The following is a 12755-nucleotide window of genomic DNA, read 5'->3' on the forward strand; positions in this document are numbered from 1 at the left end:
CATGGTTAAAACTAATGACTGTGCTAATTATGACCATGTTAATGAGGAATTAATTTGTGTTTGGACTGGACCATTGCTGCTTAAGTGTGTATTGTGTGTTCACATTTATGGCATATTCTGAGCAGCCTCAAATTAACTCAAACTCAGTTGTAAATGTTATATCGCGATATATAAAGTAAAACGTTTACACACACGTGCACACTTACACACAAGGTTGTAGGACTGGCTGCCGGCTTGATGATGTGCTTGATGATGTGCTGATGACTCCTTTTTCTTCATGCCTTTTTTTCAGTTTACTTTAGTCTTCGATGACTGGCTGTGCATACACCACATCCTTACTTACTCCACAGTTCCCATGCGGCATCAACATAAATCTCACATACACACACACACACACACACACACACACACTGAGGCTTGCTAACACATTCTGTTCTAAAGCGATGTGCAATGGCACTGGGATACATTTAGCCAAAGCCTAATGTTTCTAGCAGCTGTGTTTGAATTGCATGAGCGGCTGCACATGATTAAGGCTTACAGGCAGACATAAAAAACCTTTTTTCCCCTTTTTTCTCCATTCAGCTGTTTGGTTTCCGTCTACTGGAGCACCCCGTTAACGCAAGGACAGACGTCTAATAGACCCCAGAGTATTGGTACTTTGAACATAGTGGCCGAGTAGAGCTCCTGACACCGGTCATTACGAATTTGCCCAATGCCGCTCCCTCACTTCCCAGAATTTTTTAGGGCCAGTATGCGCTGCCGCAAGTCGCGCTTTGTTTTACAGCTGCACAGATGTGGATCTGCGAGACCGCATGTGGACACCAGCAGTAGTTTTTTTCCCAATATAAAAAAAGTGAGTCTCTGATCTAGATCTTACAAATAAAGAGTGCCAGGAAACCATAGTCGGGGACCATCGAATATGTTAACTCATCTCACTGACCAATATATCATTATTTTTTACAAAGTTTCTTTGCTGGCTTGGTGCATTTAGCTCTTAACGTAAAAGAGATGAGATTTTAGAACATAATTAGCAAATACACAAAATGTGGTTATGCTAATGGAATGAAAAAAAAATGCTTATCTATCTATCTGTAGCTTAAAGGAAAATCTGACTGTTATGAAAAGTCACTAGTTTACTAGTGGTTTATTACAATACACAAAGCTGTTTTTACTATCCATTTATGCAAAAATGCATCATGTAAAGCAACGTAGTGAAATCATTGTGTTTTTTTATAAACCTCTAGTAAACTAGTGATTTTTCATAACAGTCAGATTTTCCTTTAAGCTGCAGTTACATCCTGTCCTGTATTGCATTACATGGTTTCAGAGGGCAGCTGTGAGAACCTTCATACTCTGGACACGTACCAAACAGCACGCCAGAGCCCCCTAACGCCCTGTTGATTTCAGTTTATGGCACAAATAATCGTCTGGTTCAAAGTGGCAAAGGCGAGAGCCCACGTCATAGTGAAAGACTTCTTTGTCTGAAAAGTTGCAAGCTTCGACATACGGTTTTAATAGTTTTGCCTATGTGTTCATGTGACGTCTGACGTAACAGGCGTAATTGTGTGTCTGGCCAAAAAAGATGAGAGCAAGGCTAAGCGGGGCAGACTAAACATAAATCAAACGAACAAGCGTGTGCCAGCGCTGTCTTTTTGAAGTCTGCCCTCTGACTGCGGGCACCGAGGTTCACATCAGTTTCTATAATTTACCTTCATCATTTACAGAACTGCTTTGTAATGTCATGGAAAACTAAATAAACGACTGTTTGAAGATTGTCCTCAAGCCATAAAGCATTTTATTTGATTTCGATTTGAAATCTTTATCTAAATTTTTTCCTGTTAACCCATTAAACTCCATTAATAAGTCCAGTGAGTCCATACACACTAAAACATGTGCAGTCCTTGATTTGATCAATCTGTATGATCTACCAGAGGGAAAGAGTCTGAACAGACTGCATAAGGGGGCCCTTACGATTCTCTCAGCCTGTTTCTTGACACGAGATGTGTACAACTGAAAGTTCAGGCTTGATCATTCTCTGTGTAATCAAAGCCAGGCATCTAGATTTTGTTTTTGCTTTATTGGGGGAAAAGGCACACTGTGGCCAACAATGGGAGAATGCTTATTTTTTACCACACAGATTATATCTATTTGGTTTATGTTTCAAATATTTTTATTTCCTTGTGATAAAGTTGTAGAGACTGTCTAAGGAATTATAACTGGAGGACATTGAAGAATTGGAGGTGATGTCTTTAAGACCAGACAGGAAACTCTGCCAATTTTGATTATACACTAGTTACATCTAAACTAAATATTATTGAATTTATGAGAGAAAGGAAACTAACTCCATGTAGAATTCCTCAGAAAAGTGGAGCTGGAAAAAGCTCCAAAAAAGCACTGTTACAGTCTAGCCTATAATCTCAGTGGTCTGATCATTTTACTTTTCTGTCTGTGTGGAAAGTGGAGTTATATAAGCAGAGGAGTTAAAAAGGAACTGATGGATTGAAAAGGGAAACTATGTGCCATTTGATCAGTGGGACAATCCAATAGCAGCACGTTTGAAAACCATTACTTCCCGTATTGAGCAAAAAAAAACAAAGTACTTGATTTTTAAAACATATGATGTGGCTTTAATTCATTTTATTTTTTGCCATTATGGCCGGAAAATGTATGTCTTTTATAGGTGTTTTGTCAAGCATGAAACATTTCTGTCCTCAAAATGGTGTTAATACCTCTGCAGACTTGATCACACCTGGAAAATATTGGAAGCTGTTTGTACAAAATCTTTTACAACATTTCAAAATCTTTACACAATTTTACAGAAATAAGACTTGGAATTATTTTAGGTGGTAGCCAGTGGTGCACAAAGTCCATGTACAAACCATGCACTTAAGTAAAAGTAGAGATACACTAGGTAAAACTTTACTCCAGTAAAAGTACTTCTTTTAAACTTTCACTTGAGTGAAAGTACAAAACTATTTGCCTTCAAATGTACTTAAGTATCCAAAATACTATGATTTATTATGGCCATAATCTCCTATTATAATTTTTTTTCACAAGACTTAATCAACTCAGTTTATCTGAAAAACCTCTAATGTTTCTCAGTACACCAAGCTATTAATAGAATGATATTAATAAGTCAAACACTGATTCTATCATTCCATCATTTATTCGTCTCAAAATGTTCTGCTTGCTGTTGAACTGATGCTGAACTGTATGTACGTGATAAGTAGAAACCACCAAGCGGCAATCAAAACAAGTTCAAAGCAGAGCACGAGCTCGACCCTGATTGGTGGCTGGCTGTGTGCCGTTAAGTTTTTATCCACTCATAAATAAAAAGAAACAAACTGATTGTGCAAAATGTACCTGAGTAAAAAGTAAAATATTTGACTTGTCTTGAAATGTAGTGAAGTTAAAGTAAAAGTATCCCCAAACGGAAGTACTTGGTACTTAAAGTACAGATACGCGAAAAAGCTACTTAAGTACAGCAAGGAATTACATTTACTTCGTTACTGTCCACCACTGGTTTTGGCACGTTGCACATTTACACCTTTGATATAAACATTTTAAAAGATCCTGTAAAAAGGTTTTACATAATAACCATAAACTATTTTTACACAGTTTTTCTACGCCTCACTTCATTTTATTGGCAATTTATTAAATATCAGGAATATTCCTACAGGCAGAAAGAAAAAATAATTTTACCACAGAAACCTAATCTTATATCAGATCTCTTTTTTCCAGATGTGCACCAACAGTAAGAAAACAGTGAGAAAAAAGTTTAATGTGACCACTATAATTAATAACCAAGCTGCCTTCATAATTTTTATGAGCTTACAACACTGAGGTTCATGAATTTACAGGCTAAAGGTCATTTATATTATATTGGTGCCAGTAATTATTTATAGTTTTTGTATTTAATGGTAGACAGCATGGCACCACTGACTCCCTTTGCAATGTTGTGAAGCATTAATTGGGTCGAATTGGAAGTTGACTTCTTGACCAACTTTGCGCAGAGAGTTAAAAATCATATACGGCGTCTGCCTTTTACCCACCCATGACCCTGTGGACAGAAATTAATATCTTTCCATTCAGTGAATTGAGTAAGAGAAGTAAAAAACAAATCATAAATGCTACAGCTAAACCATGAATGTTGGTACCTCTGCATATATATGGAACGTGTCAATGTGTTGGATCTTTAAATCTCTCTGAACTAATTCCAGCTATCAACAACAATTAGCATTTGCAAAACCCCAATTTACATACAGTTTCCTTCCCATAGTTTGCATGTGACATTATTTACACAAGTTCTTCTTTGAAAATCACCCACTACATCCCAACGAAACACAATAGAGCATTTTTTATTTAGGAACCTTCGCCTCAATGATCCCTTACGGATCCTGACCTTCACATTCAACACAAGACCTTCGGCTTGTCAATCATTATTTTGTTTTAAAAAAACCCCGTGAAGGTCCACCTGGCTCTCTGTTTCAAAATCACCCCCTGACACTTACCCTATTTGAACCATGGCTGTCATCATTATCATTGTGTGTTTGTGTGTGTTTGTGTCACACATTTATACCCAGACACAAAGACAAAGTAAACAATACAGCTGCCCACACTCACAAGAGCTGTTGATGATCAGCGACAGCCTGTCATGTGCATTTCAACAGCCCTTTTATACGTTCACACTGGGCCTCCATTCTAAAAAGCAGGATCTACTCATAAAAACTCACACTGACATTTAAGGCTGCCAGTTGGCTGTACTACGACACTATGATGGCAGAAACCTTTGCATATTCGTTTTTTTTTCCTGTACACTTGGACCTTTTTATTAGACACCAGACTCTGAATCTGCCCAGAAAATCAAGTATCTCATATCAGTCCTTTATACAGCCACAATTTCTCTCAAAGTCATGAAACATACATTACTTGTCAGTGAATATGTATAAATGTATATAGACTTCCTTTCTTAACCACAAAGCAAAAGAGCCCAGACATTACGCAAGCCTCTGCTGTGTCCAAAAAAAAGTCATATGGTCTTTCAGACATGGCCTTACCAGAATTTCACACACCAGCCTGAACTGTGTGTCTTTATTAATGGCAATTGAATGTTTATTGATTTTGGAACATGTGATTGATTTAGTAAGGAATTTGTTAATACCTTACTGTAACTAACAAGTTTTTCGTTTTCCAGTTTCTCCACATTAGAAGATTCTCTCAAGCTGGAGCCTTTTCGTCATAATAAGACCTAACTAAATACCATTCCTCTCCTTTCTGGTTTCAGATAGTAATACAGTCATAGTAATTATTGGTTAATATGCTTTAATAGAAAGGAATAAATAAAAAATAATTAAACTAGGATTAACAAAAATGGTGAAAGTTTATAGATTGTAGGAAAATATCTAACACCATCTAGACTGGTGTTACTCTTTCTATCATTTGTTCCTCTAATTATTCTTTCAGCCTTAATTCACTACATTATTGTACAACCATGCAGTGGAATGGAATTGGAAATTTAAAACACTGGTATGAACCCCAGACTGGAGTCAGTTCACAATGGGTGGAATGTATTAGTATAAGATATAAGAAAGTACAAAACTAATACAACACTTAGCAGTGAGTCATTAGGAAAAGAGAATCTGTGTGAGGTATTGTTTTATGGCCTGAATTACTGCTGCCATGCCAAAATAAATAATTTTACAACAACTGCATGTTTCATACGGTTTTATTCATTTCATACAACAATAGTGTTTGTACAAATGTTGTTTTTTTTTACTAAGAATCAACATACTTCTTATCCATTTATAACTATAATAAATGTTGTCATAAGACACAAAATCACAGCCTGTCTTGCTACCAAGAAACCAAAAAGACTCCTCTCTACTGAAGACTTTTATATGAATGAAAAACGTGTTTATTGCTAGTGCTTAAATGAGAGTATCCTTTCAAAAACACCACAATATCACAATATCAATTAAAGAGCATGATGAAAATATAAGGCATTGTGTTCTTAACCATAACCTCTTCTATATGCATTACTGGGCCTTTTTAGTTCTAATGTTAACTTGCAGTATATTTAACTGGTCTGTGTGTGGTATCTGTAGTTACTTCCCAGCTGCCTGCTTCATCATCAGTGATGACCTGGAGTGCAGCATGGCATGTGCCCACATTTCTTACATTCCTACTGCATCTCACACTTGTGCAATCTCATGCACAGATATCCTTGGCATCACCAAACACACACTATGTGAATTCCAAGAAGCCAAGATCTCTATATAGTTTATTTTAGTAGTGTAAAACAAATGCAACATTAATATAATGACGGAGGTCAAGCTTTGAAGAAAAGGGCAGAAGAACTGACCTGTAGATCAAATCAAACTCACTTCATCCTTACTCACTTTAGGTTTAGAGAAAATAATCAATTGACATTATAGGTTTAAATATAACAGTGTGTATTTAAAAAAATTGTACCAGCTCTATGATTCTATACTCTCTTTGTGAAAAATGTACAATTGCTGAATTAAAATAAACCTGATAACACCAATAGATTTCCCAGAATGTTTATCTTACCTTTAATGTCTAAGACAGAAAAAGGTAAATGTGTGCAGTTTTCAAACTTTTATACATACAATTAGTGTATACATACATTAAAGAGTCTATATAGGCAAAGGTTTTGCAATATCTGATCATAAGATGTGGTCACCAAACTATTGCCATAATTCTAGAGACACATCATTGTCTAGAATTTCTTTGCATGAAATTTATAATTTTTTTTAATACACTAGAACAAAGAGTGCAAACAAAAAAGTGAGATTCATGAAAACATAGTCTGCCGAAGTCGGATTGTAGAAATGTAGGTGCACAGAGCCTCAACCCCACCAAACACTTTTAGGATGAACTGGAACACAGACAGAAGTACAATATTGTTTTCTTCCTAAAGAAAATAACACAAATCACCACAACTTTTACAAAGTTTGAGGAACACCTTCCCAGAAGACTGGAGGTTATATTAAAAGCAAAAAGAAGAACCGCAGTTTTTTAACAAGTACATTTGGGTGTGTTGGTCAGTCACTCAAATACTTTCTTAGACATAGAATTTAAATCAATTTCCTTTTATTTGTATAGAGCTTTTAAAATTGAGCATTGTTTCAAAACAGCTTTAGAGAAATAAATAGATTACTAATATAAATATTTAATTTATAAATAAGTTTATACCTATTGACCAAGCCAGTGGTGATAAGGAAGAAACCTTGGAGCCTGGCTTCATCTGGGTGACACCAAATCTCAATTCATTATTGCATCAATTCAATTCCATCATTGTTGAGGTTATCAAAATTTCACTGATGGAGACTCAAGTGTAGAACTTGTTATAATGATTGGAGTCCTAAGCCACTGTAGCAGCCTTTTTATATTAATTACAGTCCAAATCCATCTTCATGGTAACCTTGTTGATTTTTATATTGTTTCTTGTGGAACTATTCTCTGAAGCAGTGAGTGGTCTTTAATCTAAAAAAAATTATCAACATCTACTGACCCCAGTCAGAATTGAGCTTTTGACAGTGCTGGGGCTGGCTGTGTTTTTTAAATCAGTTGATTGTCGATGTCACAAAGAACTAATTAAAATATTAAACTTTAGTTACAGAAATTTTTAGTTAAGTATTTCATATTAGAATAGAAAGTGTACTAAACAAAAATATTTTCCTATGTTTAAAATAAATATAGTCTGTGCAATTAAATTTAAACTATTTCTTTCTAATGGCCATTGTTAAGCCCCTAAGCAAAACACTTAATCTTTATAAAGACTGACCCTGTGCTTTAACCCGAGCCACCTTCTAAATTAGGATATACAATTTCCCCTTTGGGAATACTGAAGTGCATAAAACCATTCAGAGTTACAATAATTACAGTTCTGATTTCTGACTTGTGCCAGAGTGTCACTTTTATGTGCACACATTCAGCATCATGTGTGCCAAAGTGCCTAAACCCCAAACCTCTGGATAATTATTGCATTTATTTCCATTTAAAAGCATGGCATCTAGTGGCTACTATAAATTATTCAGTAATTGCACTGAATGTGGTATGTGGTTGCAAGTATTAGAAATCTGAACGCAGCAATAGTCATTAGGAATGGATTTTTGGGAATGTGTGAGGCTTGCAAAAAAAAAAAAACAACAACAAAAAAAAAAAACACCAGGTAGATGGTGCATGAGTAGCTCAACATCATGTTCAAATGTATAACAATGCATACATTCTGACTGTCAGCAAACACACAAGAATTCCTGTGACAAATGCACATGCATGCAAAAGATTAATGAACATTTATGTGATTAATTAGATTCATCTGACAAAAACATGAAAAAATATATAATAATTGGTAAACATTTGTGCTACGACACAAAAATAGTTTCTGTAACAGCATGTCCCAATGCTAGGGGGAAAGCAAGATGGCATTCTTTTTGTAAACTTTATTTATAGTTTAATTTATTTATGCTAAATGTTGCAGATACAACATGTTAGGTCTTGTTATAAGTTAAGATATGCCAGATCTTTTTAAAATAAGTTAATAAGAAAAAAACCACACAAAGTTCACTGTTCTCAAGATTTCCTGGTGTCAGAAAGCCTCCTGACTCCTTAAAAAACTAATCTAGTGTCTCATGACAGAAAATAATAATAATAAAAAATGATTAAAAATGACAAAGAAAAAAAAGTTTTTTCTTTTAAATCCATTGTTGCGCAGCATCCATGTGCAAATTTCCTATGCAAGTTAATTACTATAAAAAGGAATGAATGTAATAATGAATGTAATAAAAAAACATATGTCAGGCAGCTAGCACTACTGCCAAAACTACTTTTCTTTAAAAAAAAATGTAACACCTTCTGTCCATTAAGAGTTCAGCCAGGCAGTGGAATTAAGTATAATTAAGACACTCATTATTATTTGTTTTATTAAGCATTTAAGTGTCCTGTAACTAAATTACACACATAAATGCAAAGAACATGAGTATATTTTACACACATTAGTGTACAGGTCCCCCCTGCAAAGAACGTCTACTATTATGAAATGTGTGAGTGATGGAGACAGATATTGAGCTGGAAAGAGAGGAATGCATTCAATAAGAGCTGGAATTTCCATTGCAGGATGCTTTGGCAAAACCTCAACTAAGCAAAATCTGTTCAAAATAAACACACATACATATACACACATATAAACAACCATACAGGAGAGTTAGTTTGATAATAAACAGCTCATGGCTACGCGATTAATAACAGATGGACATCAAGATGTCATGTTCTTACGCAGGAATGTTTTGTTGTAGATTTGGAAAACCAATACTTGACTAAAATTACTTTTATTTGTAAAAAATTCCCACTTTTACCTAACCAGGAAAACTCCTGTGAGAAATTCCAACTGGACAAGCTCCATTTATGAATGACGTTTTGTGTTTCATTTTGTGAAACTTTGGTCAAACTCTTGCGACAAATATTTACTCTACTGCATCTCAACAATTGTTGGAAACACACAGGAAACAGCTGTTCAGCCACTCAATCAAATTAACTTTCAGTTTAAGTAAGAATTTCTTCAAAATCTTAAAGCCTGTCCACTCAGCAGAATTTTGGCTTGCACTCATTACCATACAATTAAGCAGAGTACTATAAATAATTTCTAATATTTTGCTCAGTAAAACTTAAAAATTGTATATTACATTACTTCTGTAGCTAAAAGCAATCAGCAGACCAAAATGTGGGGAAAACCGCAAAAGCCTTCTGACCTAATGTCCACTAGTCTTCTACAGCCAATAAAGTGTAAAATGAGAGCCTATCTAGACACACATTACAAAAGGTGGTGGTCAATATATTTATGGCTTTAACAGTGAGGCTATTAATTGTTTTAATTGAAGTACTTGGGGTAAAAAAAATTGAACAGCTGAGTATAAAATTGGCATGTGCTTCTGAAGATGTTCCACTAGATTTTGGAGTGTGCTGATGGAGATATGGCTGGAAATTCAGGTGGCCCAATATTTTTGTAGATAGATGGATAAATAGGCCTATTAGCTTGAACTAACATACACCTCACTGCTTATAGTATTTAACTGAACCTGAATGAAATTGTAAAATTTTTAAAGCACATTCTGTATTCAACTGATTTTAACACATAATCACACCTGATGATATTCTTCAAAAACACACAGAACACCACTTTAACAATGCAGACACAGTTTCCTTTAGCACAATTAAATCATACCTTTAATGAGGCCTGGGAGAGTGATGAAGCCAGAGGAAGCATGTGCTAAGAAAAGAAGTATGCAGTTAATGAAAGATTTTATACTTACACTGAAGGAAAATAGTATTTCCTAGATACCTATCTGGAACAAAAGATTGGAAGTACAACAGTGTATCGCAGAAACAAAATGTCATAACATGCAATTGTGTCTGAAAATATTTACTTTAACAAGTATATATTATAAAAATAATGTATTTTACAGAAAAAAAAGTATAATGTTGAGAGTTCCATGTTATGCTTAAAGTCTCACACTAGTTAGTGCAGAATGTAACCATATAAGAGCTAGACATTTTTATCTAATCCCCACTATAGTTGCATTATAAAAACTTGTGAACCACTAATTGGTCTCACATCCTAGATCTTCACTGCAAATATTGGTTTCAGTCAATAGGAACAAGCGTTTTATCCATACTAATAATATTTAAGACTATAATTGAGAAATGTTTTTCTTACAAACTAAATCTAAGGATCAGCCTTACAAATAAAGTTTGGGATCTCAGTTTTACGATGAAAATCTCATTGTTCAGTTTGGAATTATGGCAAACTGAAATTGTTTGACTGGCAGCGTGAGCAGAATATATGTATTTGTAATGTTTTAAAATCCCATTATGGATCCGTCTTGATTGTATACCACATAAAACAACTGTGATAAATTTCAGAAACTCATTTAAAGGCTTACACCTTATCTTCATGTCAAGAAATGATCCAAATGTTTCACATTTAAAGGTTAGATTTAGAAATATGAACAAAATCTAAACATTTTAGATCATTCTGCATGTTTGTGAACATCAAGTCAGTGCACCTTTTCACACAAAACTTTATTTCACAACCTAAAGCCATGCAACTTCTTATCCTCCCTTTGTTTCATAACAGACCACAAAACATGATTACAAATCAGTGGTTTCATAACCATTCTTTATGACTTGGTTCCACAGGACAAACTTCAAACCGTGTAGACAGAAATCTTGCTGCAGGGGAATAAGTAGCATAAACACATCTAGAACAAAGCCATTTAACCTGTCAGCTTTTGATTACACCATGTCATTACTAGTGTGGATAAAAATCTAATTAATGCCTGTGGAGATGAACTACCTGAAGCACATTCTGTTCTTGTTTTCACCGTGCTGGAAATTTGTGACAGAAGTTCATGCTGACTGAGCTCAAAGGAAGATGTGGCATCCCAGGAAAACCAAATCCTGTCTGGGACACACAGTTTGGGCCGCCACATGGTTACATATGCACTAGAAGAATTCTACATTCCCAAGCCGGCACTGCGTCTCTGCCAGAGAGGACACCACATGAAAAAGAACTGAGGTGGTTTAGATACACCAGAGAGCTGAGTGCAAAAGTGTGAATGCATGTTTACATGTTCACTTGCATACTTCAGCCCAAGAATGTACAATATGTACAAGGTTACTTGTGCTTCAATCGAGAATAATAGCATGTTCAATTCATCACAATAGTGAAGGTAACCCTCTGCAAAGTTCAGAGCTATTTTTAACTAGTAGCTGAGCTTAAGATGCAAACAGATGAGTGTGTGTTTGTGGGGACAGGTTTTTATATCTTGATGAGGACAAAATGTTTCCATAAAAATTTTGCAGAGATGTGGCTTGTCTTCATGAAGAAAACTCCTCAAACAAAACAGCATTTTTTGCTTACAAAACAAAGAGCTTAGGTTAGGTCTAGGTTGTAGGCTTAGCATGAATTATAGATGTGTAGGCTTAGCATGAATTAGCTGCATTAATAACTAGGTCAGTGGGAGGTACTCATTAGAATAGCAAGACAAATATGCATGCACTTCTGTCCATATTATCAATGGTCAAGTGTTTTCTAGAGCCATTTGTCAAACCTCTTCATTCATGTCACTGCACAAATAAGTTCATCCAGAATACACTTACCACCAAACACTTACCAACACACTCATAACAAACAACTTACACTATCATATCAAACTGCCTGCATTAGATGTTTTTCTAATTAAAATGGCTTGAACAATACTAAGAAACTGGAACCTGGAGGAAATATTATAACTAACAAAATTCAAAACTTATAACAATGCATTTGTATATAGCTATAAAGGCAAAAAAAAAAGAAAAAAGACAAGTTTTCAGAAGACATTTGTGTCATATGAAGTAATATGACAACATTAACTGATATTTTGAGTATTGAGTATTGTTTAACAGTATGCAATTTGACTTTTCTGTGATACTATATAGCTGGTAAAACCCAATAATAAATGTGGGATGGCAAGTGCCAAAGGAGGTCAGGGCTCCCTGAATGGTTTGATGAAAACCAATTAAAATCACAGGCTATGGTATTCAGTTTGTCTTAGAATTAGTTATTGACCATGCTAAACAACAGTATCAGCTTTATCATCATCACTAACAGCTAAATATGAAGAAAATTCCTTTTGTATATAATATACTTTTTGTTGAAATCTGTAAATTAAATACCTTAGTAAGTGTCCCAGTCC

The sequence above is a fragment of the Silurus meridionalis genome, chromosome 18 (assembly GCF_014805685.1).
Source record: "Silurus meridionalis isolate SWU-2019-XX chromosome 18, ASM1480568v1, whole genome shotgun sequence".
Classification (NCBI taxonomy): Eukaryota; Metazoa; Chordata; class Actinopteri; order Siluriformes; family Siluridae; genus Silurus; species Silurus meridionalis.